The sequence below is a fragment of the Labeo rohita genome, unplaced genomic scaffold (assembly GCF_022985175.1).
Source record: "Labeo rohita strain BAU-BD-2019 unplaced genomic scaffold, IGBB_LRoh.1.0 scaffold_152, whole genome shotgun sequence".
NCBI classification, from domain to species: Eukaryota; Metazoa; Chordata; class Actinopteri; order Cypriniformes; family Cyprinidae; genus Labeo; species Labeo rohita.
This window is the reverse complement of record NW_026127692.1, coordinates 1-10,570: the sequence shown is the minus strand read 5'-3', so window position 1 is coordinate 10,570 and position 10,570 is coordinate 1. Positions and strand designations below refer to the sequence as shown.

The 10,570-nt window shown below is 39.9% G+C and overlaps 1 pseudogene; it reads left to right on the top strand.

Moving 5' to 3' along the window:
• Positions 1–2,898: 2,898 nt before the first annotated feature.
• LOC127158492 (uncharacterized) lies at positions 2,899–8,475 on the top strand (annotated as a pseudogene).
• Positions 8,476–10,570: the final 2,095 nt, after the last annotated feature.

Here is a 10,570-nt window from a genome sequence, read left to right as displayed (position 1 = left end):
GAATTAAAAAGGTAAATTAAAAAATAATTTAACTGTTTTAAGAGATTCTTGGCACAAACTAATGTCTGTCTCAATCAGCGTCTACAATCAAAACAAGTCGTTTTATAATTATTTTTGTGGTGATTAATAAAATTGTTAAATTGTGTTTGTATGAGAGTACTCATGTCAAAGCCTCGTGGATTACACCCTTCCACTACCCAACATAAATGTCTTCAAATGTAAAAGTAAGCTGTGTGTGCTGTTATTGCAGACTAGACTTACAATTACCAGTATCTACACAATAGGGGGGAGAATTTTTTTTTTTTTTTTTTTTTTTTAAAGAGCAAAAACACAATTTGTTGGCACAAAACATTTTATTTTTACTCAAACACAAATGCACACACAGACAGACACAATGCCAACAACCATAACAACAACAACATCATTCACTCATGCACATACACAAACACAGTGCCAACCGTAATAACAACAACATGGAGGTGTGTAAGAAAGAGGAAGTGTGTCATCATGAGGGGTATGACGCCTCACATCCTCTGAAAGGTCATTCAATCGAACAATCAAGGAGTCCAGAAATGGCTCATCCTGCAGATGGTAAGTAAGATCCTAAATGTCACGCAGTAAACTCCCACACTTTTGCCTTTTCTTTGTCTTGCTGTTGCCTTTTGGAGGATTGCTGGTGTCTGCGTGAGGAATGCTGCTGCTGCTGTGCCATCTCTGGGAGGGTGTTGCTGTCTTGGGGAGGAGGGCTGCCGACTCTGGGAGAGGTGAGACTGCTTAAACATAAATAAACAGGGGTTATCCCTGTATATCCCTCCTAATTGCTCCCAGCCCCACACCTGTACCATGCTGAAAACAGCACAGAAGTGTTTGCAAGGCAGCAGGTTCCTCTGCCAGTCTTCACATGTGCAGGAGGGCATTGTTGTGTGGGAACCAAAACACATTTTGTAATAATCTGCAGTCTGGCTCTTCACACTGAAAACTCCATCCCCATGCACTGTGACATCTTCCCGGCGGTAGGACATGGTGATCCATGATGTGGTCAACCACAACACCCTCGTGTCTCTCAGGAACAAAGGCAGCCTCTCACTGTATTTGCGGTACCACTGGAGCACTTCACACTGAGCTCAATGTACCTTGAATAATAATAATAGTATAAAACGAACATCATGATGAGTTTAATGGACTGTTATTTAAAGATAAAGTATATTCTTTAATGAATGAATGCCGTTCAAGTAGTCATGCAGTTCTCAAACCTAGTTATAGACCATCAAATGACATGATGCTGACATGGTGTGTATGAAACATTGTCTGATCTCAGTCTAACAGTTAACTTCATCTTAAATTAAAGTCCACTTTCAGAAAAAAAACTTTACAGATAATTCACTCATCCCCTTGTTATCCAAGATGTTCATGTCATTCTTTCTTCAGTTGTAAAGAAATTACATTTTTTGAGGAAAACATTTCAGGATTTCTCTCCATAATGAACTTCTATGGTGCCCCCAAATTTGAACTTCCAAAATGCAATTTAAATGCAGCTTCAAAAGGCTCTAAATGATCCCAACTGAGGAAGAAGGGTTTTATCTAAAACGATCACTTTTTTTTTTAAAAAAAAATTACAATTTATATACTTTTTAACCTCAAATGCACATCTTGTCTATTCTCTGTGATGCACATGTATACTCAATACCTTTAGAGTATGTTGTAAAACTCCCATCTCATTTTGTCCTCCAACTTCAAAATCATCCTACATTGCTGTTTTACCTTTTTTTTTTTTTTTTTTTTTTTTTTGTAAATGACGTTTGACCTTCTTTGCATGTTCACTTTGTAAACACTGGGTCTGTACTTCTGCACTGATGTAGGACGATTTTGAAGTTGAAGGAGAAAATGAGATAGGAGTTTTATGACATAACTGTCATGAACCAGAATACACAGCATTCACACAGAGCCAGAGAAGCTGAGCATTTGAGGTTAACAAGTATATAAATTGTCAATTTATTTTTTTATTTTTCATTTTTATTTTTAATTTTTGTTTAGAAAATAACCAATCATTTCACTAGAAAAGCCTAACCATCTCTGTGGAGACCTGAAGACAATACATGCACGATTGCTGCAATATATGGTTTATGTGTGTTTCTCAAATCATCTCCAGGTAATAAACAAATAATATGAATAATACAGTGCTAACTGACAAAAGATTTATTACCATTGTCTATAGAAAGTGTAAAATATATTTTCTGCCTTATTTTGTGATTAGAAATGGAAAAGTGTAGTATATGAACAAATCATAAAATTGCCAATAGGAAAATATAGGAAAAAACATTACAGAATTGAAATGATTGGTTATTGTCCAGCTGTGTATTTGATTTCTTAGCCAATGAATAGTAAGATATAAGTAAATAAATTAATAAAACCTGTCAATTAGACCAAAAATATAAATATATAAATAACATTTTGACATTTCTGTCCCCCTCAGTCCTGCAGATCCATGATACAGTAGGGTTGGATTAGCCTCCTATTCCCGGGATATTTGATTTCTAATTTAAACATGTATATAGTGCATTTTACCTAAAGGAAAATTAAGCACGATTTGGACTAGAGATTTTGTCTTTAGCAGAAAAACAAAACAATAAGGTATTAAGTCTGACTTTACTCAGCAGTGTCATTGCCATTGTGTTAGTACTTTCATAATAGTTATTTGGTAACAGTACTATAATAACCTCCATTTCTTCAACTCTATCCATTGTTGACAAGAACGTGCTTTTGTTATGTCCTTTTTATCTTTATAGTCCCATTAGAAAGTCCTAGGATATGCTCACATTAGGTCCTCCTGCAGAATTAAATATTTAGTTATGTGGCATGTTGATAATTATATTTTGTTTTTGTTCTGTTTGTAGGAAAATGCCCGGTGGATCAACTCTTCAGCAATACGCCCATTGCCTACAAAAGATTAATTGCGGCAATCAAAGATGCACCAAGGTAAATAATGTACAATAGGCCAACAGCTAACCGCTAACCACCATTTTCATGCATTAAGTCCAAATTCTAATAAACTTTATTGGCATTAAATATCTCAATATTTGTTGCCCAAGCAATACAGTGACAATAAAATTGGAGTTTGCAGTGGAGACATTAGGTTCATCATAAAAAGACAAAGAGTTTTGTTTATACACCACAAATTCGTGTCTCAAACGTTTCATTTCTCACCTGATGGAAAGGTACCTGTTGATATTGAATGTTTGACTGTTGATTGCTTTAAATAGCATCCTCTTACAAGGCTATTCACATTTGACATTGAATCTGTCTATTACAGACAGTACATTGTTGCAGTGGTTCTCAACCATGGTCACTCAGTTCATTGAGATCCAGTTCATGATGTCCATATTTTGATTTCAAAATTTAAGAAAATGGCAACATCTCCACCATCTCATGTAATAATTACACCTTAAGGTATAATGTCTGTGGCCAGACAATGGACGTAACATAAAATCCATAACTAACTTTCTAGCGTCATGCTATTAATATTATTAAAACATGCTGATGCATTAACTCAGCTGCATATTTGGTCTGTGTTAAATAAATTACATTCACTTGGTATCCAAGTCATTATTTAGGCCCTTGTTTTCTAGCCCCTTGTAGAGGGCTAGAAAATCAGCATTGCTTAATCAACTGGACCACTGTTACAGGGAGTGAGAGACGAGAGGCGAGCGGATCCACGCGCGAGCTTTTATTAGATGGGCGGGACAAAGACAAAGTCGTACAGGCAGGGTCGAAGCAGGAGCAGACAGGAATATCACAGGCAGTAGAAGAGAATTGTCCAATAAACCAGAGCGAAAATCCAAAGGCAGGCGGCTTGACTTGGCTCAATAAGTGCTGCTGTGACTTGACCTGACACGTGAAGTCCAACGATGATTTGACCTGGCCTATGAGGATCACCGGTGACCTGACCTGGTTCGTGGTAACTGGCTGAGGCCTGACTTGGCTTGTGAACATCAACTGTGACTTGACTTGGCTCGCGAAGATCAATGACCTTACTTGACTCAGGAACCACGGCTGTGACCTTGCTTGACTTAGGAGAAGCGGCCCTGGCTTCACTTGGCTTGTGAGGATTAACAATGTCTTTACTTGGCACAGGAACGACAGCCTTGACGTTGCTGGACTTGGAAGCTTGACTGGACTTGGAAGCTTGACTAGACTTGGAGGCTTCAGCTGTAGCCTGACCTGATTCTAGAGCAGCGGCTGAAGCTTGACTTGGCTCTTGAGGACCTGTGGTAACCTGGCTTGGCTCATGGAGATCCGCTGTAACAGGACTTGACTCATGAACAACATAGCTTGGCTCAGGAACAACAGCTGTAACGTGACTTGACTCAGGAACAACAGCTGTGACCGGGCTTGATTCGTGGAGAACGGCTGTGACCTGGCTTGATTCTGTGTCTTGACTTGACTCAGGGGTAGCCGCCGCGACATGAAGGAGAGCCACTTTAGCTGCCCATACTGTCATTAGGGGTGTGTCCAGCACGTGGGCCATCATGACCACAGGTGGCTTCCGGGTGCTGACCACAGGTTCAGGAATGGCGGCCATCTTGTGGAGTGGCTTGGAGACAGCGGCCATCTTGTGCAGTGGCTCTGGCGTGGCAGCCATCTTGTGCAGTGGCTCTGGCGTGGCAGCCATCTTGACAGTGCTTGGCTTAGGAAAGATGGCTGTTCCTTGACTTGAGATAGGAACGATAGCTCTAACTTGACTTGACACAGGAACAAGGACCGTAGCTTGACCTGACTTGGAAACTTGACTTGACTCGGGAAATGCAGCTGAACCTTGACTTGACTTGTAAACTTGACTTGGCTCAGGTAATACAGCTGCAACTTGACTGGACTCGGAAACTTGACTTGACTCAGGAAACACAGCTGCAACTTGACTTGACTCGGAAACTTGACTTGACTCAGGAAATACAGCTGCAACTTGACTTGACTTGGAAACTTGACTTGACTCAGGAAATGCAGCTGCAACTTGACCTGACTTGGAAACTTGCCCCGCCTCAGGAAATACAGCAGCAACTTGGGTAGACTTGGGAACTTGAATTGACTCAGGAAATGTAACTGTACCTTTAAATGGCTCTTGTATGGCAGCTGTGACGTGACGGAGCTTTGTGATCGCCGCCATTTTGTGAACGGGCTCCGCCGTCACCGCCATCTTGCGAACAGGCACCGCAGTCGCCGCCATTTTGTGCACGGGCTCTGTTGTCGCCACCTGAGTATGATCGCGCTCCGGCGCGGCCGCCATTTTGTGAACGGGCACCGCTGTCGCCGCCATTCGAGCAGCGCTATCCGCGGCCGTCGTCATAGCTTGAGCGCGCTCCAGCACGCCCGCCATTTCACGGGCGATCCAGGCGGCAAACGTGTTTGTGGGATCGTGCTCCGGCATGACCGCCAATCTGCGGGTGGGACGCGCGGTCACCATTACCGCGTTGTCGCGTTCCCTCTCTGCGAGCCCCACGGTGCACGGCGAACCCACGCACGACAACGCAAAGTTCATGAAAGCTGCTAGAGAGGAGCGTGGACCCTCGCGTCTCAGTCTCGCCCTCAAGTGCTCGTTTGCGCCGTCACAAAAAACCTCAATTTTAATACAGTCCGGTAGGGTGGAATAATTGGCTATGGCCAGAAACTCACGGGTATATTGCTCGAGTGTGTTTGGTCCTTGCTTGATCCTGCATAGAGTTCTGTCTGTGTCCATATCTGTTGAATGTCCGGGAGTGAAGCTGCTGGATCCTTGTGTGACGGATTGTTCTGTTACAGGGAGTGAGAGACGAGAGGCGAGTGGATCCATGCGCAAGCTTTTATTAGATGGGCGGGACAAAGACAAGGTCGTACAGGCAGGGTCGAGGCAGGAGCAGACAGGAATATCACAGGCAGTAGAAGAGAATAGTCCAATAAACCAGAGCGAAAATCCAAAGGCAGGCGGCTAGACAGAGTGAACGAGAAAACCAGGCGGGAGAACAAAACCAGGAACGAGGAAACTAGGAAACGCTAACAATCACAACAATACAATAATTCAACAATCCGTGGTTTGCAAGTGGAAGGACCGGGGCTTTTGTAAAACGCCTGATTGGTCACGGGGGCTGACGCAAACAGTGCGGTGGAGGATGGGAGATGCAGTCCGGAGTGTGGTGCAACAGTCAGAGTGTGTAGGTGAGGTGAGAGTGACATCTGGTGGTGAGCGGACAACGGGACACCGACCAGATTCGTGACAACCACAGATTAGACCCCTATTTGTCATACTGTCTCCCCCTCACCCTCTCTGTCTTTCTCCTTTACTCAGTGTGGGAAGCTGCTGGACTTGAAGGTTAGACAGACAGCACGCAAGAAAGTGTTCAGGACCAGAGCCAGGGAGTGGGCGCAAAAAAGTAGTCTCGCAATGAGGCAAAAATATTTGATAACAGTGCACTGCTGGTAATAAACATTTAAAAATGTAAAAGTTTGATTTCTTACAAGAAAAGACAGATTTGCATATGACTCAGTGACCCCAGAAGAGTTGCTCTGGTGGTTCACTCTTATAAAAACATTGCCCACTCTCTATTTTTAAAGACAGCCTGTGATTAATAATAATAATATTAATAATTAATAATAATAAACTAAATGTCTTTTTTGCCCTTTTTAACCCTGCCTTGAAAGTCTCTCTGTGTTAATTTAAATGCTTTTTTGTGTTAAGGTGGAGAAACTGAAGGCCCTTGGATACTTTACCCTCCTGATGTTGAGAAAGTACAGGCCACAAAATAAAAAGTGGACGGCCCAGCTTCAGTGCCCGTTTGAGCTGCCAGTAGTAGCACATGCAGTCCTGGAGAAGATAGTGTGTCTATTTGAAGGATTGTTAGAAGGTAGGTCACATCACAACATCAGTACATTCATGACTCTCCGTTAAGATTGATCCTGTATTGTGTACCTATCCAGATGGATCAGATTTAAATGTCAGAGCAAAACATTTTTCACACAATCTAGATTACTTAAAATACTGGGTAATTCTGTTCTACTTTTGGTCTTAAAGGAGAAGTCCACTTCCAGAACAACGATTTACATCTAATGTACTCACCCTCTTGTCATTCAAGATGTTCATGTCTTTCTTTCTTCAGTCATAAAGAAATTTTTTTTGTTTTGTTTTGTTTTTGTTTTTGTTTTTTTGAGGAAAACATTTCAGCATTTTTCTTCATATAATGGACTGATATGGTGCTACAAGTTTGAACTTCCAAAATGCAGATTAAATGCGACTTCAAACGATCCCAAATATGGTTGTAAACGATCCTAGCTGAGAAAGAAGGGTCTTATCTAGGAAAATGATTGGTTATTTTCATTAAAAATAATACAATTTAAATACTTTTTAATGGCAAACGCTCATCTTGTCTCGCTCTGCCTGTTTTTGTTCCGGTTTATGACAGTTAGTGTATGTTGAAAAACTCCCATCTCATGTTCTCCCTCAACTTCAAAATCATCCTATATCACTGTTTTACCTTTTTTGTCAGTGGTGTTTGATCTTCTTTGCTTGTTCACTTTATCAAAGACTGTGTCGGTACTTCTGCAGCGATGTAGGATGATTTTGAAATGATTTTTGAAGTTGAGTGAGAACAAAAAGTATTTAAATTGTCTTTTTTTAATGACAATAACCAAGCGTTTTGTTAGATAAGACCCTTCTTCTTCGGCTGAGATCGGTTTACAGCCACATTTGGGATCGTTTAAAGCCGCATTTAAACTGCATTTTGGAAGTTTAAAGCATAATTTCTTTACGACTGATAAAAGAAAGACATGAACATCTTGGAAAACAAGGGTTGAGTACATCATATGTGAATCTTTGTTTTGGAAGTGGACTTCTCCTTTAAACGTCAAATTTTGAACCATATACTGCACCCTAAATGTCTTGTTTTGTTTTGTGTTGTGTAATTTATTTATTTTTTTAATCGAAGCATGTGGTCCTGTAAGAGAGGAGGTGGGGCAGCAAGAGAGGACAGGGGAAGAAGAGGAGTCAGAAAGAGAAGTAGATGATGAAGACCAGACTGGACAGGGGGAGCAATATAAACTAGGACAGACTGGGAGGTGGGACAACATGGAGACAGAGGCACAGGAAGACAGCGTAGAGGGTGAGAGAGTGGAGAGAGGAGAGATAGAGGAGCAGAACGAGCTGCGAGTGGTGGAGACAGAAGTTCTGATGGGCCAGCAAGAGAGGACAGGTGAAGAAGATAAGGTAGAAGGAGAAATAAATGATGAAGACCAGAGAGGACAGGGGGAGAAAAGTAAAATAGAAGAGATTGAGAGGAGGGACATGCAGGAGATGGATATGGAGACACAGAAAGAGATAGTAGAAAGTGAGAGAGTGGGGAGCGAAGAGAAAGAGCTGGGAGTGATGGAGACAGAAGAGATGGAGGCAGACAAGGAGAGACAACAGACAGAGGAAGTTGGAAAAAGTTCAAAGAAGAAAGTAGTAGCAGCAGGCAGGTAAGTACCAATACAGAATAGAAGATGCAGAGCAATGAGGGCAATCTTGACCATGTAGAATATTAGAAACAGAATGGTAAAGAAAGTGTTCATGGACAAAAAGGATTAGAGCACCACACTAGACTCAGAAGTCCGATGGTTATTTCCCAAGTTGCTCTTTTTCTAACAACATGAAGTTGTTTGTATGGCAGCATTTTGGCATCCAGTGTGCCATAATGCAAGGTGGCAATACCCAACAGTGAAGTGGTCTGAGAAAGCATCAACAGATTGTCCTGCATTGAAATGTAGTCACATGTATTCACCTAGCTTACAAGGAGGGGAGGGGAGGGGAGCAGAGTACAGTTCACCTCTCCCAAATGAAGTGGACAAGGAGGTGGGCTAAACTATGTCAGTGACACCTGACTTTATTACAAATAACGCACATTTCATTCAAAATATTACTTTGAAAAAAAAGAGAAAAAAAAAGATAAACACAGACCAATAAGTTGCACTTTTTTATTTATTTAATTGTGCGAAACTGCTAATAAAAATAGGTAATAAAAAACGATTATGATGTGGAGGTGAATTGGTTTAGTCTTGACTTCTGGTCGTGAGTGACAGCGTTGGGAAATCTGTTGATTGTCGATTACAAAGTAAACACAGCGATAGAGAGAAAAAGGCCAAAGCTGTCAGGTGCCCAATTTAGGAAAAAAAGAAGATGAGGAGAAACGGGCAAAAGATAAAGGTATGCAACAATGTTCTCTCTGTATGATTAAGGTATTCATGTCATTATGTTAATTAGTGGTATAACGTTAACTCTTAGGTTTGTTAGCCTTCTTGCTTATGATGCTTGCTATGCTTACCTTGCTAAAAAAAAAACATAATAAAAGCCTAATATACATACACTACCGTTCAAAAGTTTGGGGTCAGTACATTTTTATTGTTATTTATTTTATTTTTTTTTTAAGAAATTAATACTTTTATTCATCAAGGATGTATTATGTTAATAATTAAACATTTATTAAAAGTTAATAATAAATTATTTACATTGTTATAAAATATTTATATTTTAAATAAACACTGTACTTTTTAAACTTGTTATTCATGAAAGAATCCTGAAAAAAAAAAAAAAAAAAAAATCACAGGTTCCAAAAAATATTTGGCAGCACAACTGTTGATATTATCCAACATTGATCATTCTAATAATAAATCTGCATATTAGAATGATTTCTGAAGAATCATGTGACACTTAAGACTGGAGTAACAGCTGATAAAAATTCAGCTTTTCTTCACAGGAATAAATTCTATTTTAAAGGATGTTAAAATAAAAAACATTATTTTATATTGTAAAAACATTTTGCAATATTACAGTTTTTGTCTATATTTTTAATCAAATAAATGCAGCATTGATGAGCATAAGAGACTACTTTAAAGACTATTACAAGTCTTACTGACCCCAAACTTTTGAACGGTAGAGTATATATTATGAACCATTAACTTTCTCCAGTGAAACTATTACAAAATTCCTTATTGTAGTGTGTTTTGGACACTTTTCCAATAGGATTTACCATCCCACCCACCAATAGAATCCATCATATACCAGCAGACACTGTTATACTTACCATTAAAACCAATACCATTCAATAGGGGAGCATGTCTCATATGATGCCATTATTGATGACTTTGCATCTAGAAAGGCCAGAAATGTCAGATTTTAGTTTCAGTTTGTGTTTTCTGTTCTGCAGTAAAATAAATAATTTAATTTTCTTTAGTGTGATTTATTCTATATTTATTCTATATTTTATTTTGTATATTATTGTATATAATTTTTGGGGTGGTGGGGGTGGCGGGGGCGCCGGGAGGGAGTCTCGCCCGGGGCGCAATTCAGTGTAGAACCGCCACTGCTTGAGCCTGTAATATAATATTTTTTTGGCCCACAATGTACCTTTTCTATCTTTTCTTTATTTACTATGTTTTTACTGGTAGTTTATTACATTACAGACCTGATAACACATATAAAACTATTAATATAATACTAGTTGAAAATGTCTTTTAATTGTCTTTCCACAATTTATTTTTTTTTTTTTCTTTACAGCTTGCCAGTATCACAGCACAC